General features: G+C 42.3%; 1 long non-coding RNA gene across 2 annotated transcripts; it reads left to right on the top strand.

Annotated features, from left to right (window-relative positions):
- The first annotated feature begins 805 nt into the window (after positions 1 to 805).
- Positions 806 to 23,056, top strand: LOC138880356 (uncharacterized). 2 transcript variants are annotated; one of them, XR_011402980.1, is made up of 2 exons: positions 806 to 1,741; positions 22,790 to 23,056. It is a non-coding gene; the product is annotated as an uncharacterized lncRNA (long non-coding RNA). The 2 variants fall into 2 exon arrangements; XR_011402981.1 differs by having other exon boundaries at positions 806 to 1,734.
- Positions 23,057 to 23,721: the final 665 nt, after the last annotated feature.

The raw sequence follows: 23,721 nt of genomic DNA on the forward strand, positions 1-23,721 counted from the left end.
CCACATGGTCAAAACCCGATTACCCATTCACCCACGAACCCAAATATATAATTTATTTTGAAATCGGACCTCAAATTGAGGTCCAAATCCCCAAAATTTGAAAAAACCTAAGTTCTACCCAAAACACCCAATTTCCCCCATGAAAACCCTTGATTTTAAGTTGAAATCATGTGGGAAAATGTTAAAGATTGAAGAAAACGAATTAGAAATGACTTATAATCGATTTGGAGAAGAGCTTTTCTTTGGAAAATCGCCCAAGATAGTTTATGTTTTAAAAGAGTTTGAAAAATGAAAGATTTTCGGCTAACTTATGAATTTGCAAGTCGCACATGTCGTAATTGCGACCAGAGTTCGCAACTACGAACCGTTAAGAAACCTGCTTTCCTCGCATTTGCGAACAGGGGTTTGCATTTGCGAACCCTGAGGATTCCTGTTCTCTTTGCATTTGCGATGCTGCTGTCGTATTTGCGATAAATGTAGACATGTGATTTTTGACCCTCCCCAAGATTTTTTATATTTTAGCACGTAAATATTTAATCCAGGCCTAATATAGCTATTTCAACTAATTTTTACTCTTTTACTTTATTTTATTACAAGAAAAATGAAAATTATAAAAATTGTTCCATTAATGTTTTGTTAGTCATTTTTAATCTTGAAAAAAATACCAAAAAAATAGTTTGTTTTAACGATCAGTCTTATTTTAATAGTTATTTTACTTAAGTAGAATTAATTAATAAATGAGATCGCATTTTTAATCTCGTTCGCAAGGAAAGAATAAAACTTGGGCTCGAGCAACCCATTTTTAGGCATAATTTTTAGACATAGCCCATAATTTCCAAGCCCATAATTTCTAGGCTCATAACCCTAACCTAATCCCTACCCCTATATAATAGTATCTAGTCCTTAAATTGACCTAGACACTCTATTACACACAATCAGTCGTTTCTATCATTTTGAGACCTAAAAAAGAGACTAATGCCCTAAAAGACCCTAGACTATCAGCGCCGTTTTTAACCAAAGACCCCCCTCCCATCGGCGATGAAGGATCACCTCCTTCATGGAGAATGAATACAACAGAACCCTAGGAGATGCTGGAGCCATTTGTTTAGGATTTGGAAACTCTAGACCTTTCCTCTTCTTGAACAAAAGTCACAGATTCTAAGATGAACGCACACAACCATTTTTTAAGACCCTTCATCTTCTTCAAGATAAAAAAACCTAGAATCCTAGCATGAGCTTCAGCGTTTTTTTCTGAAAAATACACAAGATCCTTCAGCATTTTCTCCTCTTTTTGAACCTAGACATGAACAACAGCTTCAAACAGTTGCACCCCTGAAGAGAAGGACCTCCATCGTCACCTTCTTTTAGACGAAGATAGCCAGCCGTCCAACCCTATCTCCAAGGCGCTGCTGTTTCTGTCCAAACGACCCCCACCTCACCGGAGAACAGCAACCAACGACCTGCTCCTTCACCACCCATCTTCTTTGACTCCCTCCCGACCACCACAACAAAAAGAAGAAACTCCTCTGTTTACCTAGCAGATCTCAGCCATGAAACTAGCCATTTGAGGTTTCGTCCGTCGCTCCGATTTGGTTCGTGGTTGTTGCTCGATGTTTATGGCTGCCCTTAGTCGAGTGGAAGAGATGAGCTTTGTATCCGTCGATTTGGCTGTCAACTTTGTTTTGGGGTTGTAATCATAGATTTATTTTGAAATAAAGATCAGAGGTTTCTCCGGTATGAGGTTTGCTCTCCCTTTCATTTACTGTTATTTCTGCCCATTTCTCTCGTCTAAATAATTTAGATTTGGTGAATAATTTATGTTTTTAATCCTATGCATGATAGTCTAAATATTCAATTTATTTGGATGAAATACTTGGTGCTTTGAGCAGTTATTGCTATTTGTCAATTTTCGGACTCTAACGGAATATAGTACTACTGTTTTGCTTTTACGTGCTTTTGGGTTACACGTTTCTGATCCAAAGTTTAATTTTTGTTTTTTTATGTTTGGTGGTCTATTTTGTAAAATGCCTAGATTTCTCTAATCGTGATTTGACGAATGAACTAAATTGCATTAGTAGTGTTTCTACTTGCCTAGCTTTTACACTATACAATTTGGTGTCTCTGATGGCAAAGATCTAGCTTTTGTTTCTTTAATACGAGGCTACGGGTACAACTCTCGTGACATAGTTGTGATTTGTAGTTAATAAAATTCGGGGGTGCATTTTATGTGACCCGATTTCAATCCTCAACAAGGTTAGATAGAACGTGTCATGAACCGTGGGTGCATTTTATGTGGCGTGGCTTGCGATATGTTTTAAATAACCTTGAATTAACTTTTTAAATAAATAAAAGCGATTTTAAAGTTAAAATGCACATAGGTTTAAAAGTATTTTAAAATCAAATAAAAAGGCCAATAATAACAGTTGAACGATCGTGCTAAAACCACGGAACCTGGGAATGCCTAACACCTTCTCCCGGGTTAACAAAATTCCTTACCCGGATTTCTGTGTCCGCAGACTGTAAAACAGAGTCAATCTTTTCTCGACTCGGGATTTAAACCGGTGACTTGGGACACCGCAAATTATCCCAAGTGGCGACTCTGAATTTTTAATAAAATGATCCCGTTTCGATTGTCACTTTAAGTTGGAAAAAACTCCTTTATATACCACTTTACGGGGGTGTAGGAAAAAGGAGGTGTGACAATTAATACATCGCATTTGCGACCAAGGTAGCCCGGGCCATAGTTCGCATTTGCGACACATTGTTCGCATTTGTGAGCTCGCAATGCGAGCTTGCATTCGCAATTGCAAAGCCTACAGGCCTGCAACACACCATCAATTTCCTAAGTTCAAATTTCACTCTGTGGCATATCCAAAACTCACCCGAGCCCTCGGAGCTCCAAACCAAACATGCACACTAACCTAAAAACATCATACGGACTTGATCGTGCAATCAAATCATCCAAATAACATCAACAACTATGAATTTAGCATCAAAATCAAAGAAAATCTCAAGAACTTTCAAAGTTTCAAATTTTACAACTAAGGTTTCGAATCACGTCATATGACCTTCGTTTCTTACCAAATTTTACAGGCTCAATTTAAATCACATATAAGACTTGTACCGGGCTCTAGAACCAACCCGATACCATCAAATTCAAAGATATTTCATTTCCAAACACTTATATATATATATATATATATATATTCCAGAAAATAACTTTCTTTAAAAATTCATTTCTCGGGCTTGGGACCTTGGAATTCGATTCCGCGCATACACCTAAATCCCATATTTTTCTGCGGACCCTCCGGTACCGTCAAATCACGGGTTCAGGTCCGTTTACCTAAAATGTCGACCGAAGTCAACTTAAATTCATTTTAGAAGCAAAATTCACCACTTTTCACATAATAGCTTTCCGGATACATGCTCGAACTGCGCACGCAAATCGAGGTGAGATAAAAAAGGAGGTTTTAAGGCCTCGGAACATAGAGTTTAATTCTAAAACATTCTCCACCTATAAAATATCCCTTCTTCCTCGAACGGACATAAGAAGGAAGTACCTGAGTCGAGGAAAAGATGGGGATAATGGCTCCGCATATCGGACTCGGACTCCTAGGTCGATGCCTCAACAGGCTGACCTCACCACTTAACACGAACAGAAGGGAAACTCTTCGATCTCAACTAACGAACATGCCGGTCTAGAATAGCTACTGTCTCCTCCTCATAGGACAAGTCCTTGTCCAACTGGACAGTACTGAAATCTAACACGTGGTATGGATCGCCGTGATAATTCCGAAGCATGGACACATGAAACACTGGATGCACGACTGATAAGCTCGACGACAACGCAAGTCTGTAAGCCACATCTCCCACTCGATCAAGAATCTCAAACGTGCCAATGAACCTAGGGATAAGCTTGCCCTTCTTTCCAAATCTCATTACGCCCTTCATAGGCGACACCCGAAGCAACACTCGCTCGCCGACCATGAATTCCACATCTCGAACCTTACGGTCGGCATAACTCTTTTGCCTGGACTGAGCTGTACGAAGCCTATCCTGAATCATCCTGACCTTATCCAAGGCATCCTGTACTAGATCTGTACCCAACAACCGAGCCTCTCCTGGCTCAAACCATCCAACCGGTGACCGACATCGCCTACCATATAAAGCCTCATAGGGAGCCATCTGGATACTCGACTGGTAGTTGTTGTTATAGGCAAACTCCGCTAAAGGTAAGAACTGATCCCACGAACCTCCAAAGTCAATGATACAAGCTCAGAGCATATCCTCCAAAATCTAAATAGTACGCTCGGACTGCCCGTCCATCTAAGGATGAAATGTTATGCTCAACTCAACCCGTGTGACCAACTCCCGCTGAACCGCTCTCCAAAAATATGAAGTAAACTGCGTACCTCGGTCCAAAATGATAGACACGGGCACACCGTGAAGACGAACAATCCCCCGGATATAGATCTCAGCTAACCTCTCGGAAGAATAAGAGACTGCCACAAGAATGAAATGTGCTAACTTGGTCAGCCTATCAACCATAACCCACATTGCATCGAACTTCCTCTAAGTACGTAGGAGTCTAACAACGAAGTCCATAGTGATACGCTCCCACTTCCACTCAGGAATCTCAATCTTCTGGAACAAACCACTAGGTCTCTGATGCTCGTACTTTACCTGCTGACAATTTAAACACCGAGCCATATATGCAACAATATCCTTCTTTATCCTCCTCCACCAATAATGTTGCCGCAAATCCTGATACATCTTAGCGGCGCCCGGATGAATAGAGTACCGGGAACTATGGGCCTTCTCTAAAATCAACTCTTGGATATCATCCACATTTGGCACACAAACTCGACCCTACAGCCTCAAAAACCCATCATCTCCTAAAGTAACCTACTTGGCACCACTGTGCTGTACCGTGTCTCTAAGGATACACAACTGAAGATCATCATATTGCTGATCTTGGATACGCTCCAATAAAGAAGAACGAGCAACTATGCAAGCTAATACATGGCTTGGCTCAGAAACATCTAACCTCACGAACTGATTGGCTAAATCCTGAACAACCAAAGCAAGCGGTCTCTCACCGACTGGAATATACGCAAGACTGCCCATACTGGCTGACTTCCTACTTATCATAGTCTTTCAATAGCTCCAACCACCTTCTCTGCCTCAAATTTAGCACCTTCTGCTTGAACAAATACTGTAGACTCTTGTGATCCGTGAACACCTCACATGCCACGCCATATAGATAATGCCTCCAAATCTTCAACGCATGAACAATGGCTGCTAACTCCAAATCATGAACAAGATAGTTCTTCTCATGAATCTTCAACTGACACGAAGCATAAGCAATTACCTTGCCAGCCTGCATCAACACCGCACCAAGTTCAATACGAGATGTGTCACAATAAATTGTATATGGCCATGAACCTGTGGGCAAAACCAACACTGGTGTCGTAGTCAAAGCTGTCTCGAGCTTCTGAAAGCTTGCCTCACACTCGTCCGACCACCTGAACTGGGCACCCTTCTAGGTCAACCTGGTCATCAGGGCCACAATAGATGAAAACCCTTCCACGAACCGACGATAATAGCCTACCAAACCCAATAAACTCTGAATCTTTGTAGCTGATGCAAGTCTAGGCCAGTTCTTCACTGCCTCTATTTTCTTCGGATCTACCTGAATATCCTCTGCTGATATAACATAACCCAAGAATGTAACAGAACTCAACCAGAACTCACACTTCGAAAACTTAGCATGCAACTGACTATCTCTCAAAGTTTGAAGAACCGCTCTCAGATGCTACTCATGCTCATCCCAGCTGCGGGAATAGATCAAAATATCATCAATGATGACTATCCTGAACGAATCCAAGTAAGGCTTGAACACTCGGTTCATCAAATCCATAAAAGTTGCGGGGGCATTTGTTAGCTCGAATGACATCACCAAGAACTCATAATGCTTGTACCGAGTGTGGAAAACTATCTTAGGGACATCGGATGCCCTAATTCTCAACTGATGGTAGCCAAATTTCAAGTCAATCTTCAAAAATACCTTGAAACCCTGAAGCTGATCAAACAAATCATCAATCCTCGGCAATGGATACTTATTCCTGATTGTAACCTTGTTCAATTACCGGTAATCTATACACATTCTCATCGATCCGTCCTTCTTCTTAACAAATAACTCCGGCACACCCCAAGGCGAGACACTAGGTCTAATAAAGCCTTTATCGATCAAGTCTTGCAACTGCTCCTTCAATTCTTTCAACTCAGGCGGGGCCATACGATACGACGGAATAGAAATAGGTTGAGTGCCCAGAGCCAAATCAATGCAGAAGTCAATATCCCGGTCGAGTGGCAAGCCCAGCAAGTCTGAAGGAAAAACCTTAGAAAACTCACGAACAACAGGCGCATAATCAATAGAAGGAACCTCGATACTAGAATCACGAACATATGCTAAATAAGCCAAACACCCCTTCTTGACCATACACCGAGCCTTCATATATGAGATAACACTATGGGTAGAATGACCAGGAGTCCCTCTCCACTCTAAACGAGGTAAGCTCGGCAAGGCTAAGGTTACAGTCTTGGCATGACAGTTCAAGATAGCGTGGTACGGTGATAACCAGTCCATCCTCAATATGACATCAAAATCAACCATATCCAAAAGTAACAAATCTACACGAGTGTCAAGACCCCCGATCACAACTATACATGAACAATGGACATGATCTACCACAATAGAATCACCCACCGGTGTAGACACATATACATGAGCACTCAAAGAATCACTAGGCATGATCAGATACGGTGCAAAATAAGATGACACATAGGAGTACGTAGATCCTGGATCAAATAGAACTGAAGCATCTATACTACAAACCAGAACAGTACCTGCGATAACTATATCGGAAGCCTCAGCCTCAAGCCTGGCTGGAAGAGCAAAACATCGGCGCTAGGCCCCACCACTCTGAACTACATCTCTAGGACGACCTGCTACAGGCTGGCCTCCACCTCTAGCGGTCTGACCTCCACCTCTAATACCTCTACCTCCACCTCTAGCTGGCTGAGCGGGTTGTGGAATACTCGGTGCCTGAACCATGGCACGTGAACCTTAATGCTGAGAGCTGCTCGATGGTCGAGGGAAAAATCTAGCAATATACCCCATACCACCACAAGTATAACAAGCCTTCGGCTGTTGAGACTGTTGACCCTAACGACTTGAATGATCACCCCAAAAACTCTGGAGCAGCGGTGCACTGATAGGAGCTGGTAGTGCACTATAGGACTGTTGAATAGAATATTGCATATGAGAACCACAACCACTTGAAGCACCGTGAGAAACCTAAAGTTCTGACTGAAAATGCCTAAGAGGATGGCCTCTGCCATACGATTCCCTGCCTCCAGATGAGGCACCACTGAATCTGCCTGAATGTCGAGGACTCTTGTCAGACCCCTGACCACCCCTTTGTGATAGAACCATCTCAACTCTCCTGACCACATTGGCCGCATCCTGGAAGGAAATCTCGCTCCCCATCTCCTTAGCCATCTGAAGTCAAATAGGCTGAATGAGTCCCTCAATGAACCTCCCCCCCCTCTCTCTCTCTCTCAGTGGGAAGTACAAGAAGAGCATGACAGGCCAAATTAATAAACTTGGTCTCATACTGAGTAACAGTCATAGAACCCTGCTGGAGACGCTCAAACTGCCTCTGATAGATCTCTCTTTGAGTGACAGGAAGAAACTTCTCCAGAAATAGCTAAGAAAACTTATCCTAAGTCAAAGCTGGCGACCCAACTGGTCTAGCCAAACAATAATCTCTCCACCAAGTCTTGGCGGATCCAGACAAGCGAAAAGTAGCAAAGTCGACCCCATTGGTCTCCACTATACCCATGTTCCTGAGAACCTCATGACAATTGTCTAAATAATCCTAGGGATCCTCAGATGATGCACCGCTGAAAGTGGTAGTGAAGAGCTTGGTGAACCTTTCCAATCTCCATAAGGCATCAACAACCATAACTGCTCCTTTAACAATTAATAACCAACATTAGATAAACAATAAAATTTAATAAGTGGAAAACTGAAATGTAATATTTTAATAAAGATGGCAATACCAATCCATACATAAACTACCCAGAACTGGTGTCACAGTTCCACATATTGTCTAAGAATACTATAAATAAAGGTCCGAAAGATTTATTACAACACTGTCTCTAAAATATGTAAAAGAAATAGAATAAAAGGATAGGAGGAGACGTCAAGGCCTGCGGGCGCTTGCAAGACTACCTCGGATCTCCGAATGGGCTGAAGGCAGCAACCCAAAGCTACGATCTGTATGCTCCAGTACCGGGATCTACACACAGTGCAGAGTGTAGTATTAGAACAACTAACCCCATGTACTAGTAAGTCCCTAGCCTAACCTCGGCAAAGTAGTGACGAGGCTAGGACCAGACTACCAAATAAACCTGTGTAGTTAAATCATATACAACGGAAAATAAAAGCAAAACTTTACAATTAAAGATAGGAAGGGGAGATCATGCTGCGGGGGACAACAAATAGCAATAGAAACCAACAGTTAAATGTAAAGAACACTGTAACACAATTGTCAATAAGAATCAGGAAAATCAAAGACAAGTGCACGGCATCACCCTTTATGTTTTTACTCTCGTCCTCACCATAAATCAATATAAATGGCACGACATCGCCCTTCGTTTAACACTCTTCCTCACCTAAACAACAATCACAAAGCAATAACGGCAAGGAAATCAACAAATTTACAATAAAATCATGGCAAGGGAACAATAGTGCAACAATCATATCCCGGCAAGGGAAACAATATCAAAACAACAACATCCTGGCAAGGGAGACAATACCATAATCCTCTTTTCTTTTTCACATTTACTTCTCAACCCTATTCGCAATTGGAGCTAATGCTCTATAAGGTTCAATTACCAATTATACTTCCTCATATCATTTTACAACTTGAGTCAATGCTCTTCAATGTTAAAATACCAATATTACTTCCACAAGCCTTGCTCAACAATAGAAATCATCACATAAGACATGAACAATACAAACGGAGTCACATTAATCATAGTATAAGACTCACGGGCATGCTTGACACCAATGTATAGATACTCGTCACCATGCCTATACGTCGTACTCAACAATTAACACATAGCAAATGGGACATAACTCATAATCCCTCAAGCTAAGGTTAGACCAAACACTTACCTCGATGCCACAAACATAATTCAAGCCTCAACTACCGCTTTACCTCTTGATTCCACCACCAATTCGCTCGTATCTAGCCACAAGTTACTTAACTATATCAATAAATGTTAAATGAATCAATTCCAATGCATGAAAATGGGTTTTCTAAAGTTTTTAAGTCAAAAATTAACCCTGGCCCACATGGTCAAAACCCAAGGTTCGAACCAAAACCCGATTACCCATTCACCCACGAACCCAAATATATAATTTTTTTAAAATTGGACACTAAATCGAGGTCCAAATCCCCAAAATTCGAAAAACCTAAGTTCTACCCAAAACACCCAATTTTCCCCACGAAAACCCTTGATTTTGAGTTGAAATCATGTGGAAAGATGTTAAAAATTGAATAAAACAAGTTAGAAATGACTTACAATCGATTTGGAGAAGAACTTTTCTTTGGAAAATCGCCCAAGAGAGTTTATGTTTTGAAAGAGTTTGAAAAATAAAAGATTTTTGGCTAGGTTATGAATTTGCGGGTCGCAGATGTCGCAATTATGACTAGGGTTTGCAATTGCGAACCCTTAAGAAGCCTGCTTTCCTCGCATTTGCGAACAGGGGTTTGCAGAACCCTGAGGATTCCTGTTCTCTTCGCATTTGTGATGCTGCTGTTGCATTTGCAATATCGCATTTGCAATAAATACATCGCATTTGCGACCAAGCCAGCCCAGGCCATAGTTCGCATTTGCGACACATTGTTCGCATTTGCGAAGCCTGCAGGCCTGCAACACACCAGCAATTTCCTAAGTCCAAATTTTACTCCGTGGTCTATCCAAAACTCACCCGAGCACTCGGGGCTCCAAACCAAACATGCACACTAACCTAAAAATATCATACGGACTTGCTCGTGCAATCAAATCATCCGAATAACATCAACAACTATGAATTTAGCATCAAAATCAAAGAAAATCTCAAGAACTTTCAAAGTTTCAAATTTTACAACTAAGGTTCTGAATCATGTCATATAACCTCCATTTCTTACCAAATTTTACAGGCTCAACTTAAATCACATATAAGACATATACCGGGCTTCGAAACCAAAATACGGGCCCGATACCATCAAATTCAAACGTATTTCATTTTCAAAAACTCATATATATTCCAAAAAATATTAAAAATTCATTTCGTGGGCTTAGGACCTCGGAATTCAATTCCGGACATACGCCCAAATCCCATATTTTTCTACGGACCCTCCGAGACCGTCAAATCATGGGTCCGGGCCCGTTTACCCAAAATGTTGACCAAAGTCAACTTAATTTCATTTTAGAAGCAAAATTCACCACTTTTCACAGATTTTCACATAATGGCTTTCCGAATACATGCCCGGACTGCGCATGTAAATCAAGGTGAGACAAAAAGGGAGGTTTTAATGCCTCGGAACACAAAATTTAGTTCTAAAACAAATGATGACCTTTTGGGTCATCATAATGACTAGCCCTGTATGATGTATTACGACTTATGTAAATTGTCGATTTTAGTTTTTAGGATAATCGGAATAGATTTGGTAGAACAATTCTCAGTTTGAAACTTTAAATTTGAAAGGTTTAACCAAGTTTTGACTTCTTAGTATTCGATCTCGAATTTAGATTTTTATGATTTGGTTAGCTTTGTCAGGTGATTTTGGACTTAGGAGTGCATCCGAAATGGAATTTGGAGATCTAAGATTTAGGCTTGAATTTGTGAAATTGGAATTTGGCATTTTCCAATCGGTAGTGGAATTTTTGATATCGGGGTTGGAATGGAATTCCGGAAGTTGGAGTAGGTTCATAGTGCCATTGTGACGTGTTTGCAAAATTTCAGGTCATTCGGACGAGGTTTGATGAACCTTTTGATCGAATTCGAAATTCAGAATTTTTGGAATCCTTTAGACTTAAATCCGCGGGTGATTTGATGTTTTGATTTTATTTTGAGTGTTCCGAAGGTTGAAACAAGTTTGAATAATGTTATGGGATATGTTGACATATTTGGTTGAGGTCCCGAGGGCCTTGGTTTAGTTTTGGGTGGTTAACGGATCAATTATTGGTTTTGAAAGTTGGCAGAATTTGCTGGTGTTTTTGTTGCAGAAAACCCTTCTTCACGTTCGTGATAGTCCCTCATGTTTGCGAAAGGTTGTTGAGTGAGGCTGCAGGTTTATTCTTCGCGTTCACGATGAAGGTCCTGCGTTCGTGAAGGCTCAGGAGATCAAGCTACGCATTCGCGACCAGGGGATCACGTTCATGTAGGGTCGAGCTATGTGGTCTTCGCGTTCGCGGGTGGGCCCTCGCGTTCGCAAAAAAGAGAATTTTGGTCAAAGAAGCTTTGTGTTTCGCGAACGCAAGGGTACTATTGCGTTCGCGATGGAGAAAAATATTTGGGCAGAATATTAAGTTCTAAATACGAGGGTTTTGGTCCATAATTTTAAAATTTCATTAGAGAGCTCGGGAGAAGGCGATTTTGGAGGGGATTTTTAGAGGATTGATTAGGATACGTGTTCTTCACTTAATTTTGGTTAAAGTCCATGATTGTATCTTGATTTTTATCATATAAATTGGAAATTTGGGGTGAAAATTGGGGAAAAAGTTGAAGAGAATTGGAGAGATGGTTTTGGGGATTTGAATGCGCATTTGATGTCGGATTTTGATGATTTTGTATGTATAGACTCGTGAGAGGATAAAGATTCTATTGATGTGATTTTTATCAGATTCCGAGACGTGGGCCCGGAGGTCGAGTTTAGCCAATTTCGGGATTTTTGATGTAACTTGGTTATTTTCGAGTGGACTTTGTTCTTTTAGCATATTTTGATGGTATGAATATGATTTTGGTTAGATTTGGAGCAATTGGAGGCCGATTCGAGGGGCAAAGGCATCGTGGGCTAGAGTTTGGACCGGATTGAGGTAAGTAATAATTGTAAATACTGTCCTGAGGGTATGAAACCCCGGATTTTACATCATTGTGCTAAATTGAGGGGATGCACACGCTAGATGATGAGCGTGGGGTCGTGCACCATTGGGGATTGTGACTTGGTTCATCCCGTACGACTGTTAAGTCGTGTATTTGATTGGAAACTGTTTGATATTATTGTGTTTTAGAAAGTATTGCTATGTTTTGGGCGGAATGCCATATTTGGGCCTCGTGCCAACTGTTTTGGACCCTTATGGGGCTTTTTACTACTATTCCTCACTTTTTTGACTTAATAATTGTACTCAGTCATGCTGTATTTTACTGATTTCATAACTCAGCCTTATTTACTCAATTTTGATACTATAAATGATATTTTGGGCTGAACACCCTGTTTTACTGATAGTCCGAATGGTTTGTGAGGTTGATGACTGAGAGAGGATGAGGACCTGATTGTGAGGTTGATGACTGAGAGAGGCCGGGGGCCTGATTGTGAGGTTGATGACTGAGAGAGGCTGAGGGCATGGTTGTGAGGATTATATATTTATGGATCGGGATGCACGCCGCAGCGATATATGGATCGGACTGCATGCCCCAACGATATGTTAGGTCGGGCTGCACACCGCATCGATATAGCGCTTGGGCTGTAGGAGTTCCTCCGGAGTCTGCACACCCCCCAGTGAGCGCAATCGATTTTATATATGGATCGAGCTGCATGCCGAAGCGATATATGGATCGGGCTGCACGCCGTAGTGGTTATGATGTGGTACCTATTGAGCGTGAGTGCTGAGCGTGAGCGCTGATTGATGAGAATTGAGTCATGAATGACTGAGAAGCTGCCCGATGGGCTATATATATATACACATATACGAGTGATGCTTTGCTTGAGGGGATTGTTTATGAAATTACTATTTTTTACTCCTCCTTAAAGTGAGTTTCTATTGAATATGTTGATTAAATTAATGATTTCACTCATCTTTATACTGAACCTCTATTGAAAATGTTAAATAAATTTTTTAAATAATTTTTATTTAAACTGGAGTTTTTACGAGGTGTTGGAATTTAATCATTGATTTGGCTTTGTTACTTCTACTGAGATTTTTAAGCTATGAGATGTTTATGAATTTCTGTTTGCCCGAGGAACTTTATACGAACTATGTTTTGCTCGAGGGGCCGATTATGATTTTCATCACTTTCACTATAAATTGCATTGAACCTCTACTGAAACTGTTAGAAAGACCTTTTTCATAGGATTTTACTGAAATTGGAGTTTAACGAGATGATTTGAATTGTATCCTATTTTGGAAACATACTATACCCACTGTGATGCTATGACGTTGTTTACGCAATTTCTTACGGCTCAATATTTATTTACTTTTATTACGATGTGATGACCCAACCAGTCGTCTCATGAGTTACAGCTCCGTTTTCCCCATTTCTGCTTTTTTATGCTTTATTTATCCGTGTTTTGTGATATCGAGTTGATCGGATCAAATCCAGAAGGAATTTGGTAAGGTTTGAGACACTTAGTCTCTTTTAATGGATCTTAAGTTGGAAAAGTCAACCGGACGTTGCATTATGTGTTAGAGGGCTCAGAAGTGAATTCCTATGGTTCGGTTAGCTTTGGGAGGTGATTTGTGACTTAGGAGTGTGATCGGAATGAGTTTTGGAGGATCGGAGTAGATTTAGGCTTGAATTGGCGAAATTGATATTTTGGCGATTTTCGGCTGGTAGGCGAGATTTTGATATAGGGGTCGGAATGGAATTCTGAGAGTTGCAATAGTTCTACTTAATCAAAATTCCAGGTCATTCAGACATGGTTTGGTTGAGTTTTTGATCAAAAGCGTAATTCAGAAGATTTTAGAAAGTTTGGTTTGAATCCGATGTGTTTTGGGTGATTTGATGTTGTTTGAGGTGTTTTGATGATTGGAACAAGTTTTAATAAGGTTTTAGGATATGTTGGTGCCTTTGATTGAGGTCCCGGGGGCCTCGGGTGAGTTTCGGGTGGTCAATCGGATCATTTTGAAGTTGGAAAAATTGCAGAAGTTGTAGGTTCAGCTGTTGTAGGCTTTTACTCTTCGCGTTCGCGAGTGGACCCTCGCGTTCGCGAAGAGTCAGTGGGGGTCAGTGGAAGTTTAGCCTTCACGTTCGCGAGGGAGGCTCCACATTTGCGAAGGGCTGGAGGCTCGTGCATCGCATTCGCGAGATGTAAGTCGCGTTCGCGTAGGGTCTTTTTGGTCAGCTGGTCTGAGGTCGTGTTTGTTCTTCGCATTCGCGAGAGAGGGGTGCGTTCGCGAAGGGTAAGGTTGAGGAACCATCACATTTGCGATGGCCATGTCGCGTTCGCGTAAGAGAAAAATTGGTCAAAGTAAATTTATGCTTCGCGAACGCGAGGCTTTGACCGCGTTCGTGAAGAAGGAAATAAGGCCTGGGCAGAATGTTTTAAACTCGTCTTGTCCGCGAGGATTGGGTTTATTTCCTCCATAGTTGGTCATTTTGGGAGATTTTTGAAGGAGATTGAAGAGGGATTCAAGGGGAATCGTTGGAAGGTAAGATTCTCGGACTTAAAACTCGATTATTATGTGAATTCCACCTAGAAAATCATGGAAATTAAGCTAAAAATTAAAGAATTAGGGCTTGGAAATTGGACTTTTGATTGGGGATTTGAAGGACCATTTGGGGTCGGATTTGAGAACTTTTGATATGTATGAACTCGTGGGAAGATAAGGAACCTACTGGTGTAAAAATTTCCAAATTTCGAGATGTGGGCCCGGGGGTCGGGTTTTGGTAATTTCAGGATTTGTGCCATTTATTGATTGTTTTCGCTTGGGCTTCGTTCCCTTAGCATATTTTGACGTCCTCGTTCTGATTTTGGATAGATTCGATGCGTGTAGAGGCCAATTCGAGGGGCAAAGGCGTCGCGAGCTAGAGATTTAGCCGATTCGAGGTGAGTAATGATTGTAAATGATGTTCTGAGGGTTTGAAACCCCGGATTGCAGATCGTAGTGCTATGAGGTGAGACACATGCTTGATGATGAGCGTGGGGTCGTTCACTATTGGGGATTGTGACTTGGTCCGGCCCGATTGATGATTTTACCGCGTATTTGATTGAAAACTATTTGCTATCATTGTTATTTGGGTTGAATGCCGTATTTGGTCCTAGTGCCAACTATTTGAACCCTTCGGGGATTTATATTGATATCTTCCTCACTGTTTTGACTTTATACTTGAACTCAGTCATGTTATTTTCCACTGTTTTACTACTCAACCATGTTTACTTATTTTAATACTTAAATGATATTTTAAACGATGTTTGGGCTGAGAAACACTGTTTTACTATTGCTCGAGGGGCTTGTGATGATTTTTGACTGAGTAAGGCCGATGGCCTATATTGTGAGGAAACACTGATACTGATTGGAGGCCGAGGGCCTGAGATATATACGCCACGAGGTGTCTTGATTGATATGAGGCCAAGGGCCTGAGATATGTATGCCACGAGGTGGCTTGATTGATATGAGGCCGAGGGCCTAGTTTGATACCACGAGATGACTTGTTATTGCACTTGGGCCGTAAGGGGCCCCTCCAGGAGTCTGCATGCCCCCAGTGAGCGCGGGTACCCATTGTGATGTGAGATTGAGCCCAGGGGCTGGTATTGTTCTGAGATGTTTCCCGAGGGGCAGATTTGCTGATACTGTGCCCGAGGGGCAAACTTCTATTTATTTACTTTACCTTAATTACCCGTCAATTACTTATTTGCTTGTTGAAATAAGTTTTACTTAATTTTTCACTGGTTTACTGCTTTTTAATGATTTTTACTGCTTCATTATAGAATGTCGTGTGCCTTACGTGTTTTCTTACTTTCAATCGTTATTTACATTTGTTATTCACTGAGTTGGAGTACTCACTAAGAGGAGCTGTATAGGGAGTTTGAGTGGTTGCGTTAGGGAGAGATGACTGTGATGCAGTACGAGATGAGGTTCTTCGAGTTAGCTCGTCATGCTATTTGGATGGTTTCGACAGATAGAGAGAGGATTAGGAGGTTTGTTGATGGCCTCACTTATCAACTTCGTATTCTCAAGACCAGGGAAAGGATGGTGGGTGCTACTTTCGAGGAGGTTGTGGATATCACTCGTGAGATTGAGTTTATTCGTCGCCAGGAGCGAGAGGAGAGGGAGGCCAAGAGGCCTCGACGATCTGGTAGTTACAGTGGTGCTCCTTCGAAGGGTTAGTTTTAGCATGGTAGAGGACATCCATTCAGGCACGCTCAGCCAGCTCGCCTAGGTTATCGTGGGGCATTATCGGGTCATAGTTCTCACAGTCCTCATCAGGGCCAGTCATCACTTAGTGCCCTTCCAGCTCAGATCTCATCTCATGCTCCATATGTTCAGGGCTCTTCTATGCCGAGTGCATCTGCTAGTCACTCCTGTGCGAGGGGTTCCCTTCAGTCCCCTTCTCTAGCACTTGGGAGTTGTTATGAGTGTGGTGAGATGGGCCACATGTGGAGGCATTGTCCTCGTCGTGTTGCTAGTTCGTCCCAGCAGAGGGGTCAGTCATCGGCTTCAGCGCCAGTTTCTTCACCACCACCCGCTCAGCCAGCTAGGGGTAGAGGTCAGTCAGCCTGGAGTCACCCCAGAGGGAGAGGTCGATTAGGGGGCGGTCAGGCCCTTCCTATGCACTCCCAAGCAGACCCGATGCTATTGCTTCAGATGTTGTCATTACAGGTATTCTTTCAGTCTGCCACAGAGATGCCTCTGTATTATTTGATCCTGGTTCCACCTTTTCTTACGTGTCCTCGTATTTTTCTCGTTAATTGGGTATGCCCCGTGAGTTTCTTTCTTTACCTGTTCATGTATCTACCCCGGTTGGCGATACTGTTGTTGTAGACCGTGTGTACCGGTTGTGTGTGGTGAGTATTGGGGGTCTAGAGACTCGAGTTGATCTATTATTATTGAGCATGGTGAATTTTGATGTCATTTTTGGGCATGGATTAGTTATCTCCGTGTCATGCTATTCTGGACTGTCATGCTAAGACAGTCACATTGGCTATGCCGGGTGTGCCACAGATTTAGTGTCAAGGTGTGACTGATTATGTTCCCAGTAGAGTGATCTCATTCTTGAAAGCCCAGCGTATGGTTGGGAATGGTTGTCTTTCATGTCTAGCGTTTGTGAGGGATGTCGGAGCTGAGGCTCCCAGTATTGATTCTGTCCTAATTGTGAGGGATTTTCCAGATGTGTTTCCTGCAGACATGCCGGACATGCCACCAGACAGGGATATTAATTTTGGTATTGACCTGGTGCCGGGCACTCAGCCCATTTTTATTCTGCCGTATCGTATGGCACCAGCGAAGTTGAAGGAATTAAAAGAACAACTTCAGGAACTCCTTGATAAAGGGTTCATTTGGCCTAGTGTGTCACCTTGGGGTGCGCTAGTTCTATTTGTGAAAAAGAAGGATGGCACTATGAGAATGTGCATTAATTATAAGCAATTGAACAAAGTAACAATTAAGAACAAGTATCCTTTGCCTCGCATTGATGATTTATTCGACCAGCTTCAGGGAACAAGAGTGTTCTCCAAGATTGATCTCCATTCAGGTTATCACCAGTTGAAGATTAGGGACTCAGATATTCTTAAGACAGCTTTCAGGACCAGATATAGTCATTATGAGTTCTTGGTAATGTCTTTTGGGCTGACCAATGCCCTAGTAACGTTCATGCATTTGATGAACAACGGTTCCGGCCTTATCTCGATTCATTTGTCATAGTCTAAATTGATGATATTATGGTGTACTCGTGTAGTCAGGAGGAGCACGCGGAGCATTTGAGAGTTGTGTTGCAGAGATTGAGGGAGGAGAAGCTTTATGCAAAATTCTCCAAGTGTGAGTTTTGGCTCGGTTTAGTGGCTTTCTTGGGGCACGTGGTGTCCAGCGAGGGTATTCAGGTTGACCCGAAGAAGATAGAAATGGTTCAGGATTGGCCTAGACCGTCCTCAGCCACAGAGATTTGCAGCTTTCTTGGTTTGGCAGATTATTATCGCCGTTTTGTTCAGGGATTCTCATCTATCGCATCGCCCTTGACCAAGTTGACTCAGAAGGGTGCTTCATTTGTATGGTCGGACGAGTGTGAGGAGAGCTTTCAGAAGATTAAGACAGTTTTGACCATAGCTCTAGTGTTAGTTTTGCCATCAGTTTCAGGTTCATATACCGTGTATTGTGATGCTTTGAGAGTTGGAATTGGTTGTGTATTGATACAGAAGGGTAGAGTTATTGCTTATGCTTCTCGTTAGTTGAAGCCCCATGAGAAGAACTACCCCGTTAATGATTTGGAGTTGGCTACCATAGTTCACGCATTGAAGATTTGGAGGCGTTACTTGTATGGCGTATCTTGTGAGGTGTTCACTGATCATCGTAGTCTTCAACATTTGTTCAAGCAAAAGGATCTTAATTTGAAACAGTGTAGATGGTTGGAGTTGCTTAAGGATTATGATATCACTATATTATACCATCCGTAAAAGGCCAATGTGGTGGCCGATTCTTTGAGTTGAAAGGCAGTAAGCATGGGCAGTTTGGCATATATTCTAGTTGGGAAGAGACCTCTTGCAGTTGATGTTCAGGCCTTGGCTAATCGGTTCGTGAGATTGGATATTTCGGAGCCCAGCCGGGTATTAGCTTGTGTGGTTTCTCGGTCTTTCTTATATGATCGCATCAGAGAGCGCCAGTATAATGATCCACATTTGCTTATCCTTGAGGACAGAGTTCAGCATGATGATGCTAGAGATGTGACCATTGGAGATGATGGGGTGTTGAGGATGCAGGGCCAGATTTGTGTGGCCAATGTGGATGGGCTTCAGGAGTTGATTCTGGAGGAGGCCCATAGCTCGCGGTATTCCATTCATTCGGGTGCCGCGAAGATGTATCAGGATTTGAGGTAGCACTATTGGTGGAGAAGAACGAAGAAAGATATTGTATGATTTGTGACTTGGTGTCTCAATTGTCAGCAGGTGAAATATGAGCATCAGAGACCGGGTGGCTTGCTTCAACAGATGGTTATTCTCGAGTGGAAGTGGGAGAGGATCACTATGGACTTTGTTGTTGGACTTCCACGAACTTTGAGAAAGTTCGATGCTATTTGGGTGATCGTGGATCGGCTGACCAAGTCTGCGCACTTCATTCCTGTGTGTACTACTTATTTTTCAAAGCGGTTGGCAGAGATCTATATTCGGGAGATTGTTCGTTTGCATGGTGTCCCAGTTTCCATCATTTCAGATAGGGGCACTCCGTTTACTTCATAGTTTTGGAGGTCTGTGCCGCGAGAGTTGGGTACTCAGGTTGAGTTGAGCACAACGTTTCATCCTCAGACGGATGGGCAGTCCGAGCGTTCTATTCAGATATTGGAGGACATGTTGCGTGCTTGTGTCATTGACTTCGGAGGGTCATGGGATGAGTTTCTACCGCTTGCAGAGTTTGCTTATAACAACAACTACCAGTCAAATATTCAGATGGCTCTATATGAGGCTTTGTACGGGAGGCGATGTAGATCTCCAGTTGGTTAGTTCGAGCCCGGCGAGGCTAGGCTATTTGGGACATATTTGGTGCATGATGCTTTGGAGAAGGTGAAGGTGATTCAGGAGAGGCTTCGTATAGCGCAATCAAGGCAAAAGAGTTACGTTGATAGGATGGTTCGAGATGTGTCCTGCATGGTTTGCGAAAAGGTTCTATTGAAGGTTTCACCCATGAAGGGTGTTATGAGATTTGGAAAGAAAGGGAAATTAAGTCTGTGGTTCATTGGGCCTTTTGAGGTGCTTCGGAGGATTGGGGAGGTGGCTTATGAGCTTGCTTTGCCACCTAGCTTGTCGAGTGTGCATCCGGTATTTCATGTTTCTATGCTCCGGAAGTATATTGGGGATCCGTCTCATGTTCTAGATTTTAGCACGGTTCAGTTGGATGATGATTTAACCTATGATGTGGAGCCAGTAGCTATTTTGGGTCGTCAGGTTCGAAAGTTGAGGTCAAAGGATTTAGCTTCAGTGAAAGTGTAGTGGAGAGGTCAACCCATGGAGGAGGCTACCTGGGAGACCGAGCGGGAGATGCAGAGTAGATATCCTCACCTGTTTGAGGCTTCGAGTATGTTTCTTGATTCGTTCGAGGACAAACGTTTGTTTAAGTTGGGGAGGATGTGATGACCCAGCCAATCATCTCATGATTTACCGCTCTATTTTCCCCATTTCTGCTTCTTTATGCTTTGTTTATCCGTGTTATGTGATATCGGGTTGATCGGATCGAATCCAGAAGGAATTTGGTAAGGTTTGAGACACTTAGTCTCTTTTGAGGGATCTTAAGTTAGAAAAGTCAACCAGACGTTGACTTATGTGTTAGAGGGCTCGAAAGTGAATTCCGATGGTTTGGTTAGCTTCGGGAGGTAATTTGTGACTTAGGAGTGTGATCGGAATGAGTTTTGGAGGTTCTGAGTAGATTAAGGCTTGAATTGGCGAAGTTGATATTTTGGCGATTTTCGGTTGGTAGACGAGATTTTGATATAGGGATCGAAATGAAATTTCGAGAATTGTAGTAGTTCCATTGTGTCATTTGGGATATGTGTGCAAAATTCCAGGTCATTCGGACGTGGTTTGGTTGGATTTTTTATCAAAAGCGTAATTCGGAAGATTTTAGAAAGTTTGGCTTGAATTCGATGTGTTTTCGGTGATTTGATGTTGTTTGAGGTGTTTTGATGATTGGAACAAGTTTGAATAAGATTTTAGGATATGTTGGTGCTTTTGGTTGAGGTCCCGGGGGCCTCGAGTGAGTTTCGGGTGGTCAATCGGATCATTTTGAAGTTGAAAAAATTGCAGAAGTTGCAGGTTCAGCTGTTGCAGGCTTTTACTCTCCGCGTTCGTGAGTGGACCCTCGCGTTCGCGAAGAGTCAGTGGGGGTCAGTGAAAGTTTAGCCTTCGCTTTTGCGAGGGAGGCTATGTGTTCGCGAAGGGCTGGAGGCTCGTGCATCGCGTTCGCGTAGGGTCTTTTTGGTTAGCTGGTCTGTGGTCGTGTTTGTTCTTCGCGATCGCGAGAGAGGGGTGCGTTCGCGAAGGGTAAGGTTGAGGAAACATTGCGTTCGCGATGGCCATGTCGCATTCGCGTAGGAGAAAAATTGGTCAAAGTAAATTTATGCTTTGCGAACGCGGCTTGGGCAGAATGTTTTAAACTCGTCTTGTCCGTGAGGATTGGGTTTATTTCTTCCATAGTTGGTCATTTTGGGAGATTTTTGAAGGAGATTGAAGAAGGATTCAAGGGGAATCGTTGGAAGGTAAGATTCTCATACTTAAAACTCGATTATTATGTGAATTCCACCTAGAAAATCATGGAAATTAAGCTAAAAATTGAAGAAGCTTGGAAATTTGGACTTTTGATTGTGGATTTAGAGGACCATTTGGGGTCGGATTTGAGAACTTTTGATATGTATGAACTCGTGGGAAGATAAGAAATCTATTGGTGTAAAAATTTCCGAATTTTGAGACGTGGGCACGGGGGTCAGGTTTTGGTAATTTCGGGATTTGTGCCATTTATTGATTGTTTTCGTTTGGGCTTCGTTCCCTTGGCATATTTTGACGTCCTCATTCTGATTTTGGATAGATTCGACGCGTGTGGAGGCCGATTCGAGGGGCAAAGGCATCGCGTGCTAGAGATTTAGCTGGTTCGAGGTGAGTAATGATTGTAAATGATGTTTTGATGGTTTGAAACCCCGGATTGCACATCGTAGTGCTATGTTGAGGTGAGACACACGCTTGATGACGAGCGTGGGGTCGTGCACTATTGGGGATTGTGACTTGGTCCGTCCCGATTGATATTTTACCGCATATTTGATTGAAAACTATTTGCTATCATCATTATTTGGGCTGAATGCCATATTTGGGCCTAGTGCCAACTATTTGAACCCTTCGGGAATTTTTATTGATATCTTCCTCACTATTTTGACTTTATACTTGAACTCAGTCATGTTATTTTCCACTATTTTACTACTCAGCCATGTTTACTTAGTTTTAATACTTAAATGATGTTTTAAACGATGTTTGGGATGAGAAACACTATTTTACTATTGCCCAAAGGGCTTGTGATAATTTTTGACTGAGTAAGGCTGAGGGCCTATATTGTGAGGAAACACTGATACTGATTGGAGGCCGAAGGCCTGAGATATGTATGCCACGAGGTGGCTTGATTGATATGAGGCCAAGGGCCTAGTTTGATGCCATGAGATGGCTTGTTATTGCGCTTGGGACGTAAGAGGCCCCTCTAGGAGTCTGCACACCCCCAGTGAGCGCGGGTACCCATTGTGATGTGAGATTGAGCCCCAGGGGCTGGTATTGTTCTGAGATGTTTCCCGAGGGGCAGATTTGCTGATACTGTGCCCGAGGGGCGAACTTCTATTTGTTTACTTTACCTTAATTACCTGTCAATTACTTGTTTGCTTATTGAAAGAAGTTTTACTTGATTTTTCACTTGTTTACTACTTTTAAATGATTTTTACTGCTTTATTATAGAATGCTATGTGCCTTACGTGTTTTCTTACTTTCAATCGTTATTTACATTTGTTACTCACTAAGTTGGAGTACTCATTTTAATCCCTGCACCCTGTGTACAGATTCAGGCGTAGCTGGTCTCGCTCCCGAGTGCTGATTCATTCCAGCTTCGGCGGATCTTCGAGGAGTCTTTAGGTAGCTGTTGGCATTTTGCAGCTTGGAGCTCCTCTCTATCTATTTCCCTTATGTTCTTAGTTTAGTGTTTAAAACTCTGTAGTTACATTTGAGGATTCAGTACTATTAGATGCTCGTGACTTGTGACACCCCGGTTAGGGCTGTGTCGGGTTGTATTTCCGCTACATATTATCATTAAATCATGTTTCAGACTGCTTTTATGTTGCTTAACTGCTTTAACAAGTGAATTGGGTTTAGTTGGCTGGCCTTGTCTTCACGAGAGGCGCCATCACGATCGGGTTCGGAGTTAGGGTCGTGACAATTACTTACTGAGTTGTCGTACTCACATTACTCCCTGCACCTTGTGTGCAGATTCAGGTATTTCTGAGCTTGGTGGTAGGTTCATCGGAGTTAGCAAGGTAGTGTCTGGCGATCGTAGCCCTTCTTTTCTCCCTCCTTATTCTCCCTTAGTGTATTCTTGTGATTTTCCCGACTATATTGGTCTTGATGTTGTTAGACAGTTGTAGTAGATGCTCATGACTAGTGACATCCCGATGTCGGGCTTTCTTTCCGCACTATTGTTCGTTTTTAAACACTATATAAAAGTTTATTGTTAAATAGAGTCGATTTTATCCTAAGAATGAAGAATATTGATTGGTTTTAGGTTTGTGTCGGCTGACCTAGTTTCATGATAGGCGCCATCACGATTGGGTTGATTTTGGGATCGTGACATTACCCGTTCATCCCCGAGCCTGGTTATATAATTTGTTTCGAAATCCAACCTCAATTTGAGGTCTAAATTCTAATTTTACAAAAATTTCTAATTCTACCCAAACCCCCAATTTCCACTATGAAAATCCTAGATTTTAGGTTAAAATTT

Source organism: Nicotiana sylvestris, chromosome 10 (assembly GCF_000393655.2).
Source record: "Nicotiana sylvestris chromosome 10, ASM39365v2, whole genome shotgun sequence".
NCBI lineage: Eukaryota > Viridiplantae > Streptophyta > Magnoliopsida > Solanales > Solanaceae > Nicotiana > Nicotiana sylvestris.